A 24,398-nucleotide genomic window follows, 5' to 3' on the forward strand; every position below is an offset into this window, starting at 1 on the left:
CTGCAGAAGCCATGAGGGAGTGCTCAGAAGCCGAGGACCGCAGACTTTGGCTGTGGGTTTGTCGAGATAGCGTGCGGAGGGTGAGCCCTCGCTCCACACTGGCTTCTCCTGGCTCTGCTGACTCCTTCCTGCCGACCTGCACCTGGGGTTGCTCCTGGGTCACTGAGGCAGAGTCCTGTGTCGTCACTCGTTTGACTTGTTTCCTTGCTGAGGCCAGGTGATTCTCCTGTTTAGCATGCCCATTGAAATGCTCGTAAGTGAGAAAGGGGCAAAGCCCTCCCTCCAGCTTTGTCCTGTGTGCTTTGTGCAGCTTTGAGTCTACCTGTTTGGTGTGGGGTAAATGTCAGAACCCGTGACCGTCTGTTCTCGGGACGGAGATGTGCCTGGCCCGCTGCGTCCAGTTGTACTCTGGGTAGATGTTGCTTTCGTCGTAAGAAATAGAGGCTTGAAGGGAAAGAGCCCGCAGTGAAGAGGCCTACTTCCCTGCAGGGGAATTGCGACGCGCAGCAGCGTCCTCCCGTCGTGCTCCCCACCCCTGCGCCGGGTCGGGCCTGCCCCGGAAGCTGCCAGAGCTGCTCCTGTGCGTCAGCATGACACGTCGCGGGATTTTGCGCACGGGCCTGTAGGGTCCTTTTGGTGTCAGTTGTGGGATCCAGACATCCCACTTGAGTTTGCCGAAGGACACAAGTAGTGCGCGCTTCGTAGCGCACTGAAAACCCAGACGTCCCTGAGGATAGCGGTGATTGTAGCGGAGCCTGACTACCTCCTGTGGGCAGCGTTGTCCCCTCAGGAGCACTTGGGCAGCTCCCCCGCAGGACTCCGGGGTGCCCAGCTCCCCAGTGCACGTTGCGCCCAGGGGAAGCCCCTGCCGGTCGGAGGAGATTACTTGGTTTGGGGGGAAGGAGAGGGCCAGGCAGGGTCCTGGAGGCAGAGCGGTGACCCAGGTGCGGCTCTGATTGCACGTGTGGAGGACGAGCTTTTCACGTCCGTCCCTTCTGCGTGTTCCTGGTCCGCGCCGGGCCAGCTCCCGTGGAGCTGGGGTGGTGGCGAGGAGGGCTGTCCTGCCCAAAGGGGCTGCCTGTTGGGAAGGCGCTGCTTTTGTCAGAGTGCTGGAAGCTCTGTGTGCATCCTCGCAGGCAGGACCCTTGGCTTCGTCCACTTGGAGACACCGGCGGCGGCGTGTGGCGCCATTGTTGTCCCCCCGTGTCCTGCTGCGCGGCCCGGGCTGCCGGCTGCAGGCCCCAGAGGGCTGGGTGGAGCGTGGGGCACTGTGCTGCTGGGTGGGCACCCGGCGGGGTGTGGGGAGGGTGCCCGGTGCCGACAGCTGATGCGTTGGGTTTCGGCTTTTGTCGGTGGTCGCTCCGTTTCTGTCGCCTGACACGGCTCTCCCTTCTGCCCTGCAGGTTACCTTGCAGCGTCCCGGCGTTTGCAGGGACCGGCCCGTGTTGCCACCAGCACCTGGGCCCCCCTTGGGCCCTGTGCAGCCTCGCTCACCAGTACCGGATGCTCCACTTGGTAAGAGGAAAGCGTCCATTCCTCTGTTTGTTCCTTGCGTCACTGCAGGAGAAGGGCAGATCGCTCTCCAGGTCCCTCCCAGGGCATGGGCCACCCTGACTGGGCTGTCGGCCGTGCTCCCCTGGTCCCTTAGCGGACGCAATTGATGGACCGCGTCTTCCCCTCCCCCATCCTGCCCTGGGGAGAGGTGTCTCTTGTAGAGTGGTAAGGAGTAAGAGGCCTGTGACAGAAGGCAGGCGTGTCAGTTCTGCACACGGGGCTTCAACAGGGAGCACGTTCCGGGCTCCCCGAAGGAGAAGCCCACCCCTGCCGTTGTCTGCAGCGTGCGGAGCCCTGACCTTCCACGGCCGTTGATCGGCTATGGAAGAGACACCTGAACCCGTGGCCTGTGGTGTCTCCCTCAGGGTCACGAGACCCGTCTCCCACTCGGTCTGATGCGGGGACGAGTGGGATACGGGGAAGGAAGGCTCACCAGGTTTTGTGTGGCTTCAGCAAAGTCTTCGCAGGCGAGCCTAATCCTCCATCCCTTCTGTGGTTTTCAGCCCACGTAGGACCTGGCCCGTCCCCGGCATTGGCCGGCAGCTCCCGCCCGCCTGCGGCGGCCCCGGAGGCCCAGGTAAGTGGGGTGGCCGTGCTCCGTTGGACGTCGTCCTGGGAAAGGTGAGCTTCCTGTTTTCCCGGAAGCCATTCCCGCCCTCATCTCCAGACTGTGTGTCCTGTGACGGGTCTGGCATGTCGTTCGCTTTCCAATTCAGTCTCCCCAGGGGCCAGTGGGCTGCTTGTCCCTGGAGCCCGTCACCTTGGCCGGTGCCTGCAGAAGCCATGAGGGAGTGCTCAGAAGCCGAGGACCGCAGACTTTGGCTGTGGGTTTGTCGAGATAGCGTGCGGAGGGTGAGCCCTCGCTCCACACTGGCTTCTCCTGGCTCTGCTGACTCCTTCCTGCCGACCTGCACCTGGGGTTGCTCCTGGGTCACTGAGGCAGAGTCCTGTGTCGTCACTCGTTTGACTTGTTTCCTTGCTGAGGCCAGGTGATTCTCCTGTTTAGCATGCCCATTGAAATGCTCGTAAGTGAGAAAGGGGCAAAGCCCTCCCTCCAGCTTTGTCCTGTGTGCTTTGTGCAGCTTTGAGTCTACCTGTTTGGTGTGGGGTAAATGTCAGAACCCGTGACCGTCTGTTCTCGGGACGGAGATGTGCCTGGCCCGCTGCGTCCAGTTGTACTCTGGGTAGATGTTGCTTTTGTCGTAAGAAATAGAGGCTTGAAGGGAAAGAGCCCACAGTGAAGAGGCCTACTTCCCTGCAGGGGAATTGCGACGCGCAGCAGCGTCCTCCCGTCGTGCTCCCCACCCCTGCGCCGGGTCGGGCCTGCCCCGGAAGCTGCCAGAGCTGCTCCTGTGCGTCAGCATGACACGTCGCGGGATTTTGCGCACGGGCCTGTAGGGTCCTTTTGGTGTCAGTTGTGGGATCCAGACATCCCACTTGAGTTTGCCGAAGGACACAAGTAGTGCGCGCTTCGTAGCGCACTGAAAACCCAGACGTCCCTGAGGATAGCGGTGATTGTAGCGGAGCCTGACTACCTCCTGTGGGCAGCGTTGTCCCCTCAGGAGCACTTGGGCAGCTCCCCCGCAGGACTCCGGGGTGCCCAGCTCCCCAGTGCACGTTGCGCCCAGGGGAAGCCCCTGCCGGTCGGAGGAGATTACTTGGTTTGGGGGGAAGGAGAGGGCCAGGCAGGGTCCTGGAGGCAGAGCGGTGACCCAGGTGCGGCTCTGATTGCACGTGTGGAGGACGAGCTTTTCACGTCCGTCCCTTCTGCGTGTTCCTGGTCCGCGCCGGGCCAGCTCCCGTGGAGCTGGGGTGGTGGCGAGGAGGGCTGTCCTGCCCAAAGGGGCTGCCTGTTGGGAAGGCGCTGCTTTTGTCAGAGTGCTGGAAGCTCTGTGTGCATCCTCGCAGGCAGGACCCTTGGCTTCGTCCACTTGGAGACACCGGCGGCGTCGTGTGGCGCCATTGTTGTCCCCCCGTGTCCTGCTGCGCGGCCCGGGCTGCCGGCTGCAGGCCCCAGAGGGCTGGGTGGAGCGTGGGGCACTGTGCTGCTGGGTGGGCACCCGGCGGGGTGTGGGGAGGGTGCCCGGTGCCGACAGCTGATGCGTTGGGTTTCGGCTTTTGTCGGTGGTCGCTCCGTTTCTGTCGCCTGACACGGCTCTCCCTTCTGCCCTGCAGGTTACCTTGCAGCGTCCCGGCGTTTGCAGGGACCGGCCCGTGTTGCCACCAGCACCTGGGCCCCCCTTGGGCCCTGTGCAGCCTCGCTCACCAGTACCGGATGCTCCACTTGGTAAGAGGAAAGCGTCCATTCCTCTGTTTGTTCCTTGCGTCACTGCAGGAGAAGGGCAGATCGCTCTCCAGGTCCCTCCCAGGGCATGGGCCACCCTGACTGGGCTGTCGGCCGTGCTCCCCTGGTCCCTTAGCGGACGCAATTGATGGACCGCGTCTTCCCCTCCCCCATCCTGCCCTGGGGAGAGGTGTCTCTTGTAGAGTGGTAAGGAGTAAGAGGCCTGTGACAGAAGGCAGGCGTGTCAGTTCTGCACACGGGGCTTCAACAGGGAGCACGTTCCGGGCTCCCCGAAGGAGAAGCCCACCCCTGCCATTGTCTGCAGCGTGCGGAGCCCTGACCTTCCACGGCCGTTGATCGGCTATGGAAGAGACACCTGAACCCGTGGCCTGTGGTGTCTCCCTCAGGGTCACGAGACCCGTCTCCCACTCGGTCTGATGCGGGGACGAGTGGGATACGGGGAAGGAAGGCTCACCAGGTTTTGTGTGGCTTCAGCAAAGTCTTCGCAGGCGAGCCTAATCCTCCATCCCTTCTGTGGTTTTCAGCCCACGTAGGACCTGGCCCGGCCCCGGCATTGGCCGGCAGCTCCCGCCCACCTGCGGCGGCCCCGGAGGCCCAGGTAACTGGGGTGTCCGTGCTCCGTTGGACGTCGTCCTGGGAAAGGTGAGCTTCCTGTTTTCCCGGAAGCCATTCCCGCCCTCATCTCCAGACTGTGTGTCCTGTGACGGGTCTGGCATGTCGTTCGCTTTCCAATTCAGTCTCCCCAGGGGCCAGTGGGCTGCTTGTCCCTGGAGCCCGTCACCTTGGCCGGTGCCTGCAGAAGCCATGAGGGAGTGCTCAGAAGCCGAGGACCGCAGACTTTGGCTGTGGGTTTGTCGAGATAGCGTGCGGAGGGTGAGCCCTCGCTCCACACTGGCTTCTCCTGGCTCTGCTGACTCCTTCCTGCCGACCTGCACCTGGGGTTGCTCCTGGGTCACTGAGGCAGAGTCCTGTGTCGTCACTCGTTTGACTTGTTTCCTTGCTGAGGCCAGGTGATTCTCCTGTTTAGCATGCCCATTGAAATGCTCGTAAGTGAGAAAGGGGCAAAGCCCTCCCTCCAGCTTTGTCCTGTGTGCTTTGTGCAGCTTTGAGTCTACCTGTTTGGTGTGGGGTAAATGTCAGAACCCGTGACCGTCTGTTCTCGGGACGGAGATGTGCCTGGCCCGCTGCGTCCAGTTGTACTCTGGGTAGATGTTGCTTTCGTCGTAAGAAATAGAGGCTTGAAGGGAAAGAGCCCGCAGTGAAGAGGCCTACTTCCCTGCAGGGGAATTGCGACGCGCAGCAGCGTCCTCCCGTCGTGCTCCCCACCCCTGCGCCGGGTCGGGCCTGCCCCGGAAGCTGCCAGAGCTGCTCCTGTGCGTCAGCATGACACGTCGCGGGATTTTGCGCACGGGCCTGTAGGGTCCTTTTGGTGTCAGTTGTGGGATCCAGACATCCCACTTGAGTTTGCCGAAGGACACAAGTAGTGCGCGCTTCGTAGCGCACTGAAAACCCAGACGTCCCTGAGGATAGCGGTGATTGTAGCGGAGCCTGACTACCTCCTGTGGGCAGCGTTGTCCCCTCAGGAGCACTTGGGCAGCTCCCCCGCAGGACTCCGGGGTGCCCAGCTCCCCAGTGCACGTTGCGCCCAGGGGAAGCCCCTGCCGGTCGGAGGAGATTACTTGGTTTGGGGGGAAGGAGAGGGCCAGGCAGGGTCCTGGAGGCAGAGCGGTGACCCAGGTGCGGCTCTGATTGCACGTGTGGAGGACGAGCTTTTCACGTCCGTCCCTTCTGCGTGTTCCTGGTCCGCGCCGGGCCAGCTCCCGTGGAGCTGGGGTGGTGGCGAGGAGGGCTGTCCTGCCCAAAGGGGCTGCCTGTTGGGAAGGCGCTGCTTTTGTCAGAGTGCTGGAAGCTCTGTGTGCATCCTCGCAGGCAGGACCCTTGGCTTCGTCCACTTGGAGACACCGGCGGCGGCGTGTGGCGCCATTGTTGTCCCCCCGTGTCCTGCTGCGCGGCCCGGGCTGCCGGCTGCAGGCCCCAGAGGGCTGGGTGGAGCGTGGGGCACTGTGCTGCTGGGTGGGCACCCGGCGGGGTGTGGGGAGGGTGCCCGGTGCCGACAGCTGATGCGTTGGGTTTCGGCTTTTGTCGGTGGTCGCTCCGTTTCTGTCGCCTGACACGGCTCTCCCTTCTGCCCTGCAGGTTACCTTGCAGCGTCCCGGCGTTTGCAGGGACCGGCCCGTGTTGCCACCAGCACCTGGGCCCCCCTTGGGCCCTGTGCAGCCTCGCTCACCAGTACCGGATGCTCCACTTGGTAAGAGGAAAGCGTCCATTCCTCTGTTGGTTCCTTGCGTCACTGCAGGAGAAGGGCAGATCGCTCTCCAGGTCCCTCCCAGGGCATGGGCCACCCTGACTGGGCTGTCGGCCGTGCTCCCCTGGTCCCTTAGCGGACGCAATTGATGGACCGCGTCTTCCCCTCCCCCATCCTGCCCTGGGGAGAGGTGTCTCTTGTAGAGTGGTAAGGAGTAAGAGGCCTGTGACAGAAGGCAGGCGTGTCAGTTCTGCACACGGGGCTTCAACAGGGAGCACGTTCCGGGCTCCCCGAAGGAGAAGCCCACCCCTGCCGTTGTCTGCAGCGTGCGGAGCCCTGACCTTCCACGGCCGTTGATCGGCTATGGAAGAGACACCTGAACCCGTGGCCTGTGGTGTCTCCCTCAGGGTCACGAGACCCGTCTCCCACTCGGTCTGATGCGGGGACGAGTGGGATACGGGGAAGGAAGGCTCACCAGGTTTTGTGTGGCTTCAGCAAAGTCTTCGCAGGCGAGCCTAATCCTCCATCCCTTCTGTGGTTTTCAGCCCACGTAGGACCTGGCCCGTCCCCGGCATTGGCCGGCAGCTCCCGCCCGCCTGCGGCGGCCCCGGAGGCCCAGGTAAGTGGGGTGGCCGTGCTCCGTTGGACGTCGTCCTGGGAAAGGTGAGCTTCCTGTTTTCCCGGAAGCCATTCCCGCCCTCATCTCCAGACTGTGTGTCCTGTGACGGGTCTGGCATGTCGTTCGCTTTCCAATTCAGTCTCCCCAGGGGCCAGTGGGCTGCTTGTCCCTGGAGCCCGTCACCTTGGCCGGTGCCTGCAGAAGCCATGAGGGAGTGCTCAGAAGCCGAGGACCGCAGACTTTGGCTGTGGGTTTGTCGAGATAGCGTGCGGAGGGTGAGCCCTCGCTCCACACTGGCTTCTCCTGGCTCTGCTGACTCCTTCCTGCCGACCTGCACCTGGGGTTGCTCCTGGGTCACTGAGGCAGAGTCCTGTGTCGTCACTCGTTTGACTTGTTTCCTTGCTGAGGCCAGGTGATTCTCCTGTTTAGCATGCCCATTGAAATGCTCGTAAGTGAGAAAGGGGCAAAGCCCTCCCTCCAGCTTTGTCCTGTGTGCTTTGTGCAGCTTTGAGTCTACCTGTTTGGTGTGGGGTAAATGTCAGAACCCGTGACCGTCTGTTCTCGGGACGGAGATGTGCCTGGCCCGCTGCGTCCAGTTGTACTCTGGGTAGATGTTGCTTTTGTCGTAAGAAATAGAGGCTTGAAGGGAAAGAGCCCGCAGTGAAGAGGCCTACTTCCCTGCAGGGGAATTGCGACGCGCAGCAGCGTCCTCCCGTCGTGCTCCCCACCCCTGCGCCGGGTCGGGCCTGCCCCGGAAGCTGCCAGAGCTGCTCCTGTGCGTCAGCATGACACGTCGCGGGATTTTGCGCACGGGCCTGTAGGGTCCTTTTGGTGTCAGTTGTGGGATCCAGACATCCCACTTGAGTTTGCCGAAGGACACAAGTAGTGCGCGCTTCGTAGCGCACTGAAAACCCAGACGTCCCTGAGGATAGCGGTGATTGTAGCGGAGCCTGACTACCTCCTGTGGGCAGCGTTGTCCCCTCAGGAGCACTTGGGCAGCTCCCCCGCAGGACTCCGGGGTGCCCAGCTCCCCAGTGCACGTTGCGCCCAGGGGAAGCCCCTGCCGGTCGGAGGAGATTACTTGGTTTGGGGGGAAGGAGAGGGCCAGGCAGGGTCCTGGAGGCAGAGCGGTGACCCAGGTGCGGCTCTGATTGCACGTGTGGAGGACGAGCTTTTCACGTCCGTCCCTTCTGCGTGTTCCTGGTCTGCGCCGGGCCAGCTCCCGTGGAGCTGGGGTGGTGGCGAGGAGGGCTGTCCTGCCCAAAGGGGCTGCCTGTTGGGAAGGCGCTGCTTTTGTCAGAGTGCTGGAAGCTCTGTGTGCATCCTCGCAGGCAGGACCCTTGGCTTCGTCCACTTGGAGACACCGGCGGCGGCGTGTGGCGCCATTGTTGTCCCCCCGTGTCCTGCTGCGCGGCCCGGGCTGCCGGCTGCAGGCCCCAGAGGGCTGGGTGGAGCGTGGGGCACTGTGCTGCTGGGTGGGCACCCGGCGGGGTGTGGGGAGGGTGCCCGGTGCCGACAGCTGATGCGTTGGGTTTCGGCTTTTGTCGGTGGTCGCTCCGTTTCTGTCGCCTGACACGGCTCTCCCTTCTGCCCTGCAGGTTACCTTGCAGCGTCCCGGCGTTTGCAGGGACCGGCCCGTGTTGCCACCAGCACCTGGGCCCCCCTTGGGCCCTGTGCAGCCTCGCTCACCAGTACCGGATGCTCCACTTGGTAAGAGGAAAGCGTCCATTCCTCTGTTTGTTCCTTGCGTCACTGCAGGAGAAGGGCAGATCGCTCTCCAGGTCCCTCCCAGGGCATGGGCCACCCTGACTGGGCTGTCGGCCGTGCTCCCCTGGTCCCTTAGCGGACGCAATTGATGGACCGCGTCTTCCCCTCCCCCATCCTGCCCTGGGGAGGAGGTGTCTCTTGTAGAGTGCTACGAGTAAGAGGCCTGTGACAGAAGGCAGGCGTGTCAGTTCTGCACACGGGGCTTCAACAGGGAGCACGTTCCGGGCTCCCCGAAGGAGAAGCCCACCCCTGCCATTGTCTGCAGCGTGCGGAGCCCTGACCTTCCACGGCCGTTGATCGGCTATGGAAGAGACACCTGAACCCGTGGCCTGTGGTGTCTCCCTCAGGGTCACGAGACCCGTCTCCCACTCGGTCTGATGCGGGGACGAGTGGGATACGGGGATGGAAGGCTCACCAGGTTTTGTGTGGCTTCAGCAAAGTCTTCGCAGGCGAGCCTAATCCTCCATCCCTTCTGTGGTTTTCAGCCCACGTAGGACCTGGCCCGGCCCCGGCATTGGCCGGCAGCTCCCGCCCACCTGCGGCGGCCCCGGAGGCCCAGGTAACTGGGGTGTCCGTGCTCCGTTGGACGTCGTCCTGGGAAAGGTGAGCTTCCTGTTTTCCCGGAAGCCATTTCCGCCCTCATCTCCAGACTGTGTGTCCTGTGACGGGTCTGGCATGTCGTTCGCTTTCCAATTCAGTCTCCCCAGGGGCCAGTGGGCTGCTTGTCCCTGGAGCCCGTCACCTTGGCCGGTGCCTGCAGAAGCCATGAGGGAGTGCTCAGAAGCCGAGGACCGCAGACTTTGGCTGTGGGTTTGTCGAGATAGCGTGCGGAGGGTGAGCCCTCGCTCCACACTGGCTTCTCCTGGCTCTGCTGACTCCTTCCTGCCGACCTGCACCTGGGGTTGCTCCTGGGTCACTGAGGCAGAGTCCTGTGTCGTCACTCGTTTGACTTGTTTCCTTGCTGAGGCCAGGTGATTCTCCTGTTTAGCATGCCCATTGAAATGCTCGTAAGTGAGAAAGGGGCAAAGCCCTCCCTCCAGCTTTGTCCTGTGTGCTTTGTGCAGCTTTGAGTCTACCTGTTTGGTGTGGGGTAAATGTCAGAACCCGTGACCGTCTGTTCTCGGGACGGAGATGTGCCTGGCCCGCTGCGTCCAGTTGTACTCTGGGTAGATGTTGCTTTTGTCGTAAGAAATAGAGGCTTGAAGGGAAAGAGCCCGCAGTGAAGAGGCCTACTTCCCTGCAGGGGAATTGCGACGCGCAGCAGCGTCCTCCCGTCGTGCTCCCCACCCCTGCGCCGGGTCGGGCCTGCCCCGGAAGCTGCCAGAGCTGCTCCTGTGCGTCAGCATGACACGTCGCGGGATTTTGCGCACGGGCCTGTAGGGTCCTTTTGGTGTCAGTTGTGGGATCCAGACATCCCACTTGAGTTTGCCGAAGGACACAAGTAGTGCGCGCTTCGTAGCGCACTGAAAACCCAGACGTCCCTGAGGATAGCGGTGATTGTAGCGGAGCCTGACTACCTCCTGTGGGCAGCGTTGTCCCCTCAGGAGCACTTGGGCAGCTCCCCCGCAGGACTCCGGGGTGCCCAGCTCCCCAGTGCACGTTGCGCCCAGGGGAAGCCCCTGCCGGTCGGAGGAGATTACTTGGTTTGGGGGGAAGGAGAGGGCCAGGCAGGGTCCTGGAGGCAGAGCGGTGACCCAGGTGCGGCTCTGATTGCACGTGTGGAGGACGAGCTTTTCACGTCCGTCCCTTCTGCGTGTTCCTGGTCCGCGCCGGGCCAGCTCCCGTGGAGCTGGGGTGGTGGCGAGGAGGGCTGTCCTGCCCAAAGGGGCTGCCTGTTGGGAAGGCGCTGCTTTTGTCAGAGTGCTGGAAGCTCTGTGTGCATCCTCGCAGGCAGGACCCTTGGCTTCGTCCACTTGGAGACACCGGCGGCGGCGTGTGGCGCCATTGTTGTCCCCCCGTGTCCTGCTGCGCGGCCCGGGCTGCCGGCTGCAGGCCCCAGAGGGCTGGGTGGAGCGTGGGGCACTGTGCTGCTGGGTGGGCACCCGGCGGGGTGTGGGGAGGGTGCCCGGTGCCGACAGCTGATGCGTTGGGTTTCGGCTTTTGTCGGTGGTCGCTCCGTTTCTGTCGCCTGACACGGCTCTCCCTTCTGCCCTGCAGGTTACCTTGCAGCGTCCCGGCGTTTGCAGGGACCGGCCCGTGTTGCCACCAGCACCTGGGCCCCCCTTGGGCCCTGTGCAGCCTCGCTCACCAGTACCGGATGCTCCACTTGGTAAGAGGAAAGCGTCCATTCCTCTGTTTGTTCCTTGCGTCACTGCAGGAGAAGGGCAGATCGCTCTCCAGGTCCCTCCCAGGGCATGGGCCACCCTGACTGGGCTGTCGGCCGTGCTCCCCTGGTCCCTTAGCGGACGCAGTTGATGGACCGCGTCTTCCCCTCCCCCATCCTGCCCTGGGGAGAGGTGTCTCTTGTAGAGTGGTAAGGAGTAAGAGGCCTGTGACAGAAGGCAGGCGTGTCAGTTCTGCACACGGGGCTTCAACAGGGAGCACGTTCCGGGCTCCCCGAAGGAGAAGCCCACCCCTGCCGTTGTCTGCAGCGTGCGGAGCCCTGACCTTCCACGGCCGTTGATCGGCTATGGAAGAGACACCTGAACCCGTGGCCTGTGGTGTCTCCCTCAGGGTCACGAGACCCGTCTCCCACTCGGTCTGATGCGGGGACGAGTGGGATACGGGAAAGGAAGGCTCACCAGGTTTTGTGTGGCTTCAGCAAAGTCTTCGCAGGCGAGCCTAATCCTCCATCCCTTCTGTGGTTTTCAGCCCACGTAGGACCTGGCCCGGCCCCGGCATTGGCCGGCAGCTCCCGCCCGCCTGCGGCGGCCCCGGAGGCCCAGGTAAGTGGGGTGGCCGTGCTCCGTTGGACGTCGTCCTGGGAAAGGTGAGCTTCCTGTTTTCCCGGAAGCCATTCCCGCCCTCATCTCCAGACTGTGTGTCCTGTGACGGGTCTGGCATGTCGTTCGCTTTCCAATTCAGTCTCCCCAGGGGCCAGTGGGCTGCTTGTCCCTGGAGCCCGTCACCTTGGCCGGTGCCTGCAGAAGCCATGAGGGAGTGCTCAGAAGCCGAGGACCGCAGACTTTGGCTGTGGGTTTGTCGAGATAGCGTGCGGAGGGTGAGCCCTCGCTCCACACTGGCTTCTCCTGGCTCTGCTGACTCCTTCCTGCCGACCTGCACCTGGGGTTGCTCCTGGGTCACTGAGGCAGAGTCCTGTGTCGTCACTCGTTTGACTTGTTTCCTTGCTGAGGCCAGGTGATTCTCCTGTTTAGCATGCCCATTGAAATGCTCGTAAGTGAGAAAGGGGCAAAGCCCTCCCTCCAGCTTTGTCCTGTGTGCTTTGTGCAGCTTTGAGTCTACCTGTTTGGTGTGGGGTAAATGTCAGAACCCGTGACCGTCTGTTCTCGGGACGGAGATGTGCCTGGCCCGCTGCGTCCAGTTGTACTCTGGGTAGATGTTGCTTTTGTCGTAAGAAATAGAGGCTTGAAGGGAAAGAGCCCGCAGTGAAGAGGCCTACTTCCCTGCAGGGGAATTGCGACGCGCAGCAGCGTCCTCCCGTCGTGCTCCCCACCCCTGCGCCGGGTCGGGCCTGCCCCGGAAGCTGCCAGAGCTGCTCCTGTGCGTCAGCATGACACGTCGCGGGATTTTGCGCACGGGCCTGTAGGGTCCTTTTGGTGTCAGTTGTGGGATCCAGACATCCCACTTGAGTTTGCCGAAGGACACAAGTAGTGCGCGCTTCGTAGCGCACTGAAAACCCAGACGTCCCTGAGGATAGCGGTGATTGTAGCGGAGCCTGACTACCTCCTGTGGGCAGCGTTGTCCCCTCAGGAGCACTTGGGCAGCTCCCCCGCAGGACTCCGGGGTGCCCAGCTCCCCAGTGCACGTTGCGCCCAGGGGAAGCCCCTGCCGGTCGGAGGAGATTACTTGGTTTGGGGGGAAGGAGAGGGCCAGGCAGGGTCCTGGAGGCAGAGCGGTGACCCAGGTGCGGCTCTGATTGCACGTGTGGAGGACGAGCTTTTCACGTCCGTCCCTTCTGCGTGTTCCTGGTCCGCGCCGGGCCAGCTCCCGTGGAGCTGGGGTGGTGGCGAGGAGGGCTGTCCTGCCCAAAGGGGCTGCCTGTTGGGAAGGCGCTGCTTTTGTCAGAGTGCTGGAAGCTCTGTGTGCATCCTCGCAGGCAGGACCCTTGGCTTCGTCCACTTGGAGACACCGGCGGCGGCGTGTGGCGCCATTGTTGTCCCCCCGTGTCCTGCTGCGCGGCCCGGGCTGCCGGCTGCAGGCCCCAGAGGGCTGGGTGGAGCGTGGGGCACTGTGCTGCTGGGTGGGCACCCGGCGGGGTGTGGGGAGGGTGCCCGGTGCCGACAGCTGATGCGTTGGGTTTCGGCTTTTGTCGGTGGTCGCTCCGTTTCTGTCGCCTGACACGGCTCTCCCTTCTGCCCTGCAGGTTACCTTGCAGCGTCCCGGCGTTTGCAGGGACCGGCCCGTGTTGCCACCAGCACCTGGGCCCCCCTTGGGCCCTGTGCAGCCTCGCTCACCAGTACCGGATGCTCCACTTGGTAAGAGGAAAGCGTCCATTCCTCTGTTTGTTCCTTGCGTCACTGCAGGAGAAGGGCAGATCGCTCTCCAGGTCCCTCCCAGGGCATGGGCCACCCTGACTGGGCTGTCGGCCGTGCTCCCCTGGTCCCTTAGCGGACGCAATTGATGGACCGCGTCTTCCCCTCCCCCATCCTGCCCTGGGGAGGAGGTGTCTCTTGTAGAGTGCTACGAGTAAGAGGCCTGTGACAGAAGGCAGGCGTGTCAGTTCTGCACACGGGGCTTCAACAGGGAGCACGTTCCGGGCTCCCCGAAGGAGAAGCCCACCCCTGCCATTGTCTGCAGCGTGCGGAGCCCTGACCTTCCACGGCCGTTGATCGGCTATGGAAGAGACACCTGAACCCGTGGCCTGTGGTGTCTCCCTCAGGGTCACGAGACCCGTCTCCCACTCGGTCTGATGCGGGGACGAGTGGGATACGGGGATGGAAGGCTCACCAGGTTTTGTGTGGCTTCAGCAAAGTCTTCGCAGGCGAGCCTAATCCTCCATCCCTTCTGTGGTTTTCAGCCCACGTAGGACCTGGCCCGGCCCCGGCATTGGCCGGCAGCTCCCGCCCACCTGCGGCGGCCCCGGAGGCCCAGGTAACTGGGGTGTCCGTGCTCCGTTGGACGTCGTCCTGGGAAAGGTGAGCTTCCTGTTTTCCCGGAAGCCATTCCCGCCCTCATCTCCAGACTGTGTGTCCTGTGACGGGTCTGGCATGTCGTTCGCTTTCCAATTCAGTCTCCCCAGGGGCCAGTGGGCTGCTTGTCCCTGGAGCCCGTCACCTTGGCCGGTGCCTGCAGAAGCCATGAGGGAGTGCTCAGAAGCCGAGGACCGCAGACTTTGGCTGTGGGTTTGTCGAGATAGCGTGCGGAGGGTGAGCCCTCGCTCCACACTGGCTTCTCCTGGCTCTGCTGACTCCTTCCTGCCGACCTGCACCTGGGGTTGCTCCTGGGTCACTGAGGCAGAGTCCTGTGTCGTCACTCGTTTGACTTGTTTCCTTGCTGAGGCCAGGTGATTCTCCTGTTTAGCATGCCCATTGAAATGCTCGTAAGTGAGAAAGGGGCAAAGCCCTCCCTCCAGCTTTGTCCTGTGTGCTTTGTGCAGCTTTGAGTCTACCTGTTTGGTGTGGGGTAAATGTCAGAACCCGTGACCGTCTGTTCTCGGGACGGAGATGTGCCTGGCCCGCTGCGTCCAGTTGTACTCTGGGTAGATGTTGCTTTTGTCGTAAGAAATAGAGGCTTGAAGGGAAAGAGCCCGCAGTGAAGAGGCCTACTTCCCTGCAGGGGAATTGCGACGCGCAGCAGCGTCCTCCCGTCGTGCTCCCCACCCCTGCGCCGGGTCGGGCCTGCCCCGGAAGCTGCCAGAGCTGCTCCTGTGCGTCAGCATGACACGTCGCGGGATTTTGCGCACGGGCCTGTAGGGTCCTTTTGGTGTCAGTTGTGGGATCCAGACATCCCACTTGAGTTTGCCGAAGGACACAAGTAGTGCGCGCTTCGTAGCGCACTGAAAACCCAGACGTCCCTGAGGATAGCGGTGATTGTAGCGGAGCCTGACTACCTCCTGTGGGCAGCGTTGTCCCCTCAGGAGCACTTGGGCAGCTCCCCCGCAGGACTCCGGGGTGCCCAGCTCCCCAGTGCACGTTGCGCCCAGGGGAAGCCCCTGCCGGTCGGAGGAGATTACTTCGTTTGGGGGGAAGGAGAGGGCCAGGCAGGGTCCTGGAGGCAGAGCGGTGACCCAGGTGCGGCTCTGATTGCACGTGTGGAGGACGAGCTTTTCACGTCCGTCCCTTCTGCGTGTTCCTGGTCCGCGCCGGGCCAGCTCCCGTGGAGCTGGGGTGGTGGCGAGGAGGGCTGTCCTGCCCAAAGGGGCTGCCTGTTGGGAAGGCGCTGCTTTTGTCAGAGTGCTGGAAGCTCTGTGTGCATCCTCGCAGGCAGGACCCTTGGCTTCGTCCACTTGGAGACACCGGCGGCGGCGTGTGGCGCCGTTGTTGTCCCCCCGTGTCCTGCTGCGCGGCCCGGGCTGCCGGCTGCAGGCCCCAGAGGGCTGGGTGGAGCGTGGGGCACTGTGCTGCTGGGTGGGCACCCGGCGGGGTGTGGGGAGGGTGCCCGGTGCCGACAGCTGATGCGTTGGGTTTCGGCTTTTGTCGGTGGTCGCTCCGTTTCTGTCGCCTGACACGGCTCTCCCTTCTGCCCTGCAGGTTACCTTGCAGCGTCCCGGCGTTTGCAGGGACCGGCCCGTGTTGCCACCAGCACCTGGGCCCCCCTTGGGCCCTGTGCAGCCTCGCTCACCAGTACCGGATGCTCCACTTGGTAAGAGGAAAGCGTCCATTCCTCTGTTTGTTCCTTGCGTCACTGCAGGAGAAGGGCAGATCGCTCTCCAGGTCCCTCCCAGGGCATGGGCCACCCTGACTGGGCTGTCGGCCGTGCTCCCCTGGTCCCTTAGCGGACGCAATTGATGGACCGCGTCTTCCCCTCCCCCATCCTGCCCTGGGGAGGAGGTGTCTCTTGTAGAGTGCTACGAGTAAGAGGCCTGTGACAGAAGGCAGGCGTGTCAGTTCTGCACACGGGGCTTCAACAGGGAGCACGTTCCGGGCTCCCCGAAGGAGAAGCCCACCCCTGTCATTGTCTGCAGCGTGTGGAGCCCTGACTTTCCACGGCCGTTGATCGGCTATGGAAGAGACACCTGAACCCGTGGCCTGTGGTGTCTCCCTCAGGGTCACGAGACCCGTCTCCCACTCGGTCTGATGCGGGGACGAGTGGGATACGGGGAAGGAAGGCTCACCAGGTTTTGTGTGGCTTCAGCAAAGTCTTCGCAGGCGAGCCTAATCCTCCATCCCTTCTGTGGTTTTCAGCCCACGTAGGACCTGGCCCGGCCCCGGCATTGGCCGGCAGCTCCCGCCCGCCTGCGGCGGCCCCGGAGGCCCAGGTAAGTGGGGTGGCCGTGCTCCGTTGGACGTCGTCCTGGGAAAGGTGAGCTTCCTGTTTTCCCGGAAGCCATTCCCGCCCTCATCTCCAGACTGTGTGTCCTGTGACGGGTCTGGCATGTCGTTCGCTTTCCAATTCAGTCTCCCCAGGGGCCAGTGGGCTGCTTGTCCGTGGAGCCCGTCACCTTGGCCGGTGCCTGCAGAAGCCATGAGGGAGTGCTCAGAAGCCGAGGACCGCAGACTTTGGCTGTGGGTTTGTCGAGATAGCGTGCGGAGGGTGAGCCCTCGCTCCACACTGGCTTCTCCTGGCTCTGCTGACTCCTTCCTGCCGACCTGCACCTGGGGTTGCTCCTGGGTCACTGAGGCAGAGTCCTGTGTCGTCACTCGTTTGACTTGTTTCCTTGCTGAGGCCAGGTGATTCTCCTGTTTAGCATGCCCATTGAAATGCTCGTAAGTGAGAAAGGGGCAAAGCCCTCCCTCCAGCTTTGTCCTGTGTGCTTTGTGCAGCTTTGAGTCTACCTGTTTGGTGTGGGGTAAATGTCAGAACCCGTGACCGTCTGTTCTCGGGACGGAGATGTGCCTGGCCCGCTGCGTCCAGTTGTACTCTGGGTAGATGTTGCTTTTGTCGTAAGAAATAGAGGCTTGAAGGGAAAGAGCCCGCAGTGAAGAGGCCTACTTCCCTGCAGGGGAATTGCGACGCGCAGCAGCGTCCTCCCGTCGTGCTCCCCACCCCTGCGCCGGGTCGGGCCTGCCCCGGAAGCTGCCAGAGCTGCTCCTGTGCGTCAGCATGACACGTCGCGGGATTTTGCGCACGGGCCTGTAGGGTCCTTTTGGTGTCAGTTGTGGGATCCAGACATCCCACTTGAGTTTGCCGAAGGACACAAGTAGTGCGCGCTTCGTAGCGCACTGAAAACCCAGACGTCCCTGAGGATAGCGGTGATTGTAGCGGAGCCTGACTACCTCCTGTGGGCAGCGTTGTCCCCTCAGGAGCACTTGGGCAGCTCCCCCGCAGGACTCCGGGGTGCCCAGCTCCCCAGTGCACGTTGCGCCCAGGGGAAGCCCCTGCCGGTCGGAGGAGATTACTTGGTTTGGGGGGAAGGAGAGGGCCAGGCAGGGTCCTGGAGGCAGAGCGGTGACCCAGGTGCGGCTCTGATTGCACGTGTGGAGGACGAGCTTTTCACGTCCGTCCCTTCTGCGTGTTCCTGGTCCGCGCCGGGCCAGCTCCCGTGGAGCTGGGGTGGTGGCGAGGAGGGCTGTCCTGCCCAAAGGGGCTGCCTGTTGGGAAGGCGCTGCTTTTGTCAGAGTGCTGGAAGCTCTGTGTGCATCCTCGCAGGCAGGACCCTTGGCTTCGTCCACTTGGAGACACCGGCGGCGGCGTGTGGCGCCATTGTTGTCCCCCCGTGTCCTGCTGCGCGGCCCGGGCTGCCGGCTGCAGGCCCCAGAGGGCTGGGTGGAGCGTGGGGCACTGTGCTGCTGGGTGGGCACCCGGCGGGGTGTGGGGAGGGTGCCCGGTGCCGACAGCTGATGCGTTGGGTTTCGGCTTTTGTCGGTGGTCGCTCCGTTTCTGTCGCCTGACACGGCTCTCCCTTCTGCCCTGCAGGTTACCTTGCAGCGTCCCGGCGTTTGCAGGGACCGGCCCGTGTTGCCACCAGCACCTGGGCCCCCCTTGGGCCCTGTGCAGCCTCGCTCACCAGTACCGGATGCTCCACTTGGTAAGAGGAAAGCGTCCATTCCTCTGTTGGTTCCTTGCGTCACTGCAGGAGAAGGGCAGATCGCTCTCCAGGTCCCTCCCAGGGCATGGGCCACCCTGACTGGGCTGTCGGCCGTGCTCCCCTGGTCCCTTAGCGGACGCAATTGATGGACCGCGTCTTCCCCTCCCCCATCCTGCCCTGGGGAGAGGTGTCTCTTGTAGAGTGGTAAGGAGTAAGAGGCCTGTGACAGAAGGCAGGCGTGTCAGTTCTGCACACGGGGCTTCAACAGGGAGCACGTTCCGGGCTCCCCGAAGGAGAAGCCCACCCCTGCCGTTGTCTGCAGCGTGCGGAGCCCTGACCTTCCACGGCCGTTGATCGGCTATGGAAGAGACACCTGAACCCGTGGCCTGTGGTGTCTCCCTCAGGGTCACGAGACCCGTCTCCCACTCGGTCTGATGCGGGGACGAGTGGGATACGGGGAAGGAAGGCTCACCAGGTTTTGTGTGGCTTCAGCAAAGTCTTCGCAGGCGAGCCTAATCCTCCATCCCTTCTGTGGTTTTCAGCCCACGTAGGACCTGGCCCGTCCCCGGCATTGGCCGGCAGCTCCCGCCCGCCTGCGGCGGCCCCGGAGGCCCAGGTAAGTGGGGTGGCCGTGCTCCGTTGGACGTCGTCCTGGGAAAGGTGAGCTTCCTGTTTTCCCGGAAGCCATTCCCGCCCTCATCTCCAGACTGTGTGTCCTGTGACGGGTCTGGCATGTCGTTCGCTTTCCAATTCAGTCTCCCCAGGGGCCAGTGGGCTGCTTGTCCCTGGAGCCCGTCACCTTGGCCGGTGCCTGCAGAAGCCATGAGGGAGTGCTCAGAAGCCGAGGACCGCAGACTTTGGCTGTGGGTTTGTCGAGATAGCGTGCGGAGGGTGAGCCCTCGCTCCACACTGGCTTCTCCTGGCTCTGCTGACTCCTTCCTGCCGACCTGCACCTGGGGTTGCTCCTGGGTCACTGAGGCAGAGTCCTGTGTCGTCACTCGTTTGACTTGTTTCCTTGCTGAGGCCAGGTGATTCTCCTGTTTAGCATGCCCATTGAAATGCTCGTAAGTGAGAAAGGGGCAAAGCCCTCCCTCCAGCTTTGTCCTGTGTGCTTTGTGCAGCTTTGAGTCTACCTGTTTGGTGTGGGGTAAATGTCAGAACCCGTGACCGTCTGTTCTCGGGACGGAGATGTGCCTGGCCCGCTGCGTCCAGTTGTACTCTGGGTAGATGTTGCTTTTGTCGTAAGAAATAGAGGCTTGAAGGGAAAGAGCCCGCAGTGAAGAGGCCTACTTCCCTGCAGGGGAATTGCGACGCGCAGCAGCGTCCTCCCGTCGTGCTCCCCACCCCTGCGCCGGGTCGGGCCTGCCCCGGAAGCTGCCAGAGCTGCTCCTGTGCGTCAGCATGACACGTCGCGGGATTTTGCGCACGGGCCTGTAGGGTCCTTTTGGTGTCAGTTGTGGGATCCAGACATCCCACTTGAGTTTGCCGAAGGACACAAGTAGTGCGCGCTTCGTAGCGCACTGAAAACCCAGACGTCCCTGAGGATAGCGGTGATTGTAGCGGAGCCTGACTACCTCCTGTGGGCAGCGTTGTCCCCTCAGGAGCACTTGGGCAGCTCCCCCGCAGGACTCCGGGGTGCCCAGCTCCCCAGTGCACGTTGCGCCCAGGGGAAGCCCCTGCCGGTCGGAGGAGATTACTTGGTTTGGGGGGAAGGAGAGGGCCAGGCAGGGTCCTGGAGGCAGAGCGGTGACCCAGGTGCGGCTCTGATTGCACGTGTGGAGGACGAGCTTTTCACGTCCGTCCCTTCTGCGTGTTCCTGGTCTGCGCCGGGCCAGCTCCCGTGGAGCTGGGGTGGTGGCGAGGAGGGCTGTCCTGCCCAAAGGGGCTGCCTGTTGGGAAGGCGCTGCTTTTGTCAGAGTGCTGGAAGCTCTGTGTGCATCCTCGCAGGCAGGACCCTTGGCTTCGTCCACTTGGAGACACCGGCGGCGGCGTGTGGCGCCATTGTTGTCCCCCCGTGTCCTGCTGCGCGGCCCGGGCTGCCGGCTGCAGGCCCCAGAGGGCTGGGTGGAGCGTGGGGCACTGTGCTGCTGGGTGGGCACCCGGCGGGGTGTGGGGAGGGTGCCCGGTGCCGACAGCTGATGCGTTGGGTTTCGGCTTTTGTCGGTGGTCGCTCCGTTTCTGTCGCCTGACACGGCTCTCCCTTCTGCCCTGCAGGTTACCTTGCAGCGTCCCGGCGTTTGCAGGGACCGGCCCGTGTTGCCACCAGCACCTGGGCCCCCCTTGGGCCCTGTGCAGCCTCGCTCACCAGTACCGGATGCTCCACTTGGTAAGAGGAAAGCGTCCATTCCTCTGTTTGTTCCTTGCGTCACTGCAGGAGAAGGGCAGATCGCTCTCCAGGTCCCTCCCAGGGCATGGGCCACCCTGACTGGGCTGTCGGCCGTGCTCCCCTGGTCCCTTAGCGGACGCAATTGATGGACCGCGTCTTCCCCTCCCCCATCCTGCCCTGGGGAGGAGGTGTCTCTTGTAGAGTGCTACGAGTAAGAGGCCTGTGACAGAAGGCAGGCGTGTCAGTTCTGCACACGGGGCTTCAACAGGGAGCACGTTCCGGGCTCCCCGAAGGAGAAGCCCACCCCTGCCATTGTCTGCAGCGTGCGGAGCCCTGACCTTCCACGGCCGTTGATCGGCTATGGAAGAGACACCTGAACCCGTGGCCTGTGGTGTCTCCCTCAGGGTCACGAGACCCGTCTCCCACTCGGTCTGATGCGGGGACGAGTGGGATACGGGGATGGAAGGCTCACCAGGTTTTGTGTGGCTTCAGCAAAGTCTTCGCAGGCGAGCCTAATCCTCCATCCCTTCTGTGGTTTTCAGCCCACGTAGGACCTGGCCCGGCCCCGGCATTGGCCGGCAGCTCCCGCCCACCTGCGGCGGCCCCGGAGGCCCAGGTAACTGGGGTGTCCGTGCTCCGTTGGACGTCGTCCTGGGAAAGGTGAGCTTCCTGTTTTCCCGGAAGCCATTTCCGCCCTCATCTCCAGACTGTGTGTCCTGTGACGGGTCTGGCATGTCGTTCGCTTTCCAATTCAGTCTCCCCAGGGGCCAGTGGGCTGCTTGTCCCTGGAGCCCGTCACCTTGGCCGGTGCCTGCAGAAGCCATGAGGGAGTGCTCAGAAGCCGAGGACCGCAGACTTTGGCTGTGGGTTTGTCGAGATAGCGTGCGGAGGGTGAGCCCTCGCTCCACACTGGCTTCTCCTGGCTCTGCTGACTCCTTCCTGCCGACCTGCACCTGGGGTTGCTCCTGGGTCACTGAGGCAGAGTCCTGTGTCGTCACTCGTTTGACTTGTTTCCTTGCTGAGGCCAGGTGATTCTCCTGTTTAGCATGCCCATTGAAATGCTCGTAAGTGAGAAAGGGGCAAAGCCCTCCCTCCAGCTTTGTCCTGTGTGCTTTGTGCAGCTTTGAGTCTACCTGTTTGGTGTGGGGTAAATGTCAGAACCCGTGACCGTCTGTTCTCGGGACGGAGATGTGCCTGGCCCGCTGCGTCCAGTTGTACTCTGGGTAGATGTTGCTTTTGTCGTAAGAAATAGAGGCTTGAAGGGAAAGAGCCCGCAGTGAAGAGGCCTACTTCCCTGCAGGGGAATTGCGACGCGCAGCAGCGTCCTCCCGTCGTGCTCCCCACCCCTGCGCCGGGTCGGGCCTGCCCCGGAAGCTGCCAGAGCTGCTCCTGTGCGTCAGCATGACACATCGCGGGATTTTGCGCACGGGCCTGTAGGGTCCTTTTGGTGTCAGTTGTGGGATCCAGACATCCCACTTGAGTTTGCCGAAGGACACAAGTAGTGCGCGCTTCGTAGCGCACTGAAAACCCAGACGTCCCTGAGGATAGCGGTGATTGTAGCGGAGCCTGACTACCTCCTGTGGGCAGCGTTGTCCCCTCAGGAGCACTTGGGCAGCTCCCCCGCAGGACTCCGGGGTGCCCAGCTCCCCAGTGCACGTTGCGCCCAGGGGAAGCCCCTGCCGGTCGGAGGAGATTACTTGGTTTGGGGGGAAGGAGAGGGCCAGGCAGGGTCCTGGAGGCAGAGCGGTGACCCAGGTGCGGCTCTGATTGCACGTGTGGAGGACGAGCTTTTCACGTCCGTCCCTTCTGCGTGTTCCTGGTCCGCGCCGGGCCAGCTCCCGTGGAGCTGGGGTGGTGGCGAGGAGGGCTGTCCTGCCCAAAGGGGCTGCCTGTTGGGAAGGCGCTGCTTTTGTCAGAGTGCTGGAAGCTCTGTGTGCATCCTCGCAGGCAGGACCCTTGGCTTCGTCCACTTGGAGACACCGGCGGCGGCGTGTGGCGCCATTGTTGTCCCCCCGTGTCCTGCTGCGCGGCCCGGGCTGCCGGCTGCAGGCCCCAGAGGGCTGGGTGGAGCGTGGGGCACTGTGCTGCTGGGTGGGCACCCGGCGGGGTGTGGGGAGGGTGCCCGGTGCCGACAGCTGATGCGTTGGGTTTCGGCTTTTGTCGGTGGTCGCTCCGTTTCTGTCGCCTGACACGGCTCTCCCTTCTGCCCTGCAGGTTACCTTGCAGCGTCCCGGCGTTTGCAGGGACCGGCCCGTGTTGCCACCAGCACCTGGGCCCCCCTTGGGCCCTGTGCAGCCTCGCTCACCAGTACCGGATGCTCCACTTGGTAAGAGGAAAGCGTCCATTCCTCTGTTTGTTCCTTGCGTCACTGCAGGAGAAGGGCAGATCGCTCTCCAGGTCCCTCCCAGGGCATGGGCCACCCTGACTGGGCTGTCGGCCGTGCTCCCCTGGTCCCTTAGCGGACGCAGTTGATGGACCGCGTCTTCCCCTCCCCCATCCTGCCCTGGGGAGAGGTGTCTCTTGTAGAGTGGTAAGGAGTAAGAGGCCTGTGACAGAAGGCAGGCGTGTCAGTTCTGCACACGGGGCTTCAACAGGGAGCACGTTCCGGGCTCCCCGAAGGAGAAGCCCACCCCTGCCGTTGTCTGCAGCGTGCGGAGCCCTGACCTTCCACGGCCGTTGATCGGCTATGGAAGAGACACCTGAACCCGTGGCCTGTGGTGTCTCCCTCAGGGTCACGAGACCCGTCTCCCACTCGGTCTGATGCGGGGACGAGTGGGATACGGGAAAGGAAGGCTCACCAGGTTTTGTGTGGCTTCAGCAAAGTCTTCGCAGGCGAGCCTAATCCTCCATCCCTTCTGTGGTTTTCAGCCCACGTAGGACCTGGCCCGTCCCCGGCATTGGCCGGCAGCTCCCGCCCGCCTGCGGCGGTCCCGGAGGCCCAGGTAAGTGGGGTGGCCGTGCTCCGTTGGACGTCGTCCTGGGAAAGGTGAGCTTCCTGTTTTCCCGGAAGCCATTCCCGCCCTCATCTCCAGACTGTGTGTCCTGTGACGGGTCTGGCATGTCGTTCGCTTTCCAATTCAGTCTCCCCAGGGGCCAGTGGGCTGCTTGTCCCTGGAGCCCGTCACCTTGGCCGGTGCCTGCAGAAGCCATGAGGGAGTGCTCAGAAGCCGAGGACCGCAGACTTTGGCTGTGGGTTTGTCGAGATAGCGTGCGGAGGGTGAGCCCTCGCTCCACACTGGCTTCTCCTGGCTCTGCTGACTCCTTCCTGCCGACCTGCACCTGGGGTTGCTCCTGGGTCACTGAGGCAGAGTCCTGTGTCGTCACTCGTTTGACTTGTTTCCTTGCTGAGGCCAGGTGATTCTCCTGTTTAGCATGCCCATTGAAATGCTCGTAAGTGAGAAAGGGGCAAAGCCCTCCCTCCAGCTTTGTCCTGTGTGCTTTGTGCAGCTTTGAGTCTACCTGTTTGGTGTGGGGTAAATGTCAGAACCCGTGACCGTCTGTTCTCGGGACGGAGATGTGCCTGGCCCGCTGCGTCCAGTTGTACTCTGGGTAGATGTTGCTTTCGTCGTAAGAAATAGAGGCTTGAAGGGAAAGAGCCCGCAGTGAAGAGGCCTACTTCCCTGCAGGGGAATTGCGACGCGCAGCAGCGTCCTCCCGTCGTGCTCCCCACCCCTGCGCCGGGTCGGGCCTGCCCCGGAAGCTGCCAGAGCTGCTCCTGTGCGTCAGCATGACACGTCGCGGGATTTTGCGCACGGGCCTGTAGGGTCCTTTTGGTGTCAGTTGTGGGATCCAGACATCCCACTTGAGTTTGCCGAAGGACACAAGTAGTGCGCGCTTCGTAGCGCACTGAAAACCCAGACGTCCCTGAGGATAGCGGTGATTGTAGCGGAGCCTGACTACCTCCTGTGGGCAGCGTTGTCCCCTCAGGAGCACTTGGGCAGCTCCCCCGCAGGACTCCGGGGTGCCCAGCTCCCCAGTGCACGTTGCGCCCAGGGGAAGCCCCTGCCGGTCGGAGGAGATTACTTCGTTTGGGGGGAAGGAGAGGGCCAGGCAGGGTCCTGGAGGCAGAGCGGTGACCCAGGTGCGGCTCTGATTGCACGTGTGGAGGACGAGCTTTTCACGTCCGTCCCTTCTGCGTATTCCTGGTCCGCGCCGGGCCAGCTCCCGTGGAGCTGGGGTGGTGGCGAGGAGGGCTGTCCTGCCCAAAGGGGCTGCCTGTTGGGAAGGCGCTGCTTTTGTCAGAGTGCTGGAAGCTCTGTGTGCATCCTCGCAGGC

Source organism: Vicugna pacos, chromosome 36, assembly GCF_048564905.1.
Source record: "Vicugna pacos chromosome 36, VicPac4, whole genome shotgun sequence".
NCBI lineage: Eukaryota > Metazoa > Chordata > Mammalia > Artiodactyla > Camelidae > Vicugna > Vicugna pacos.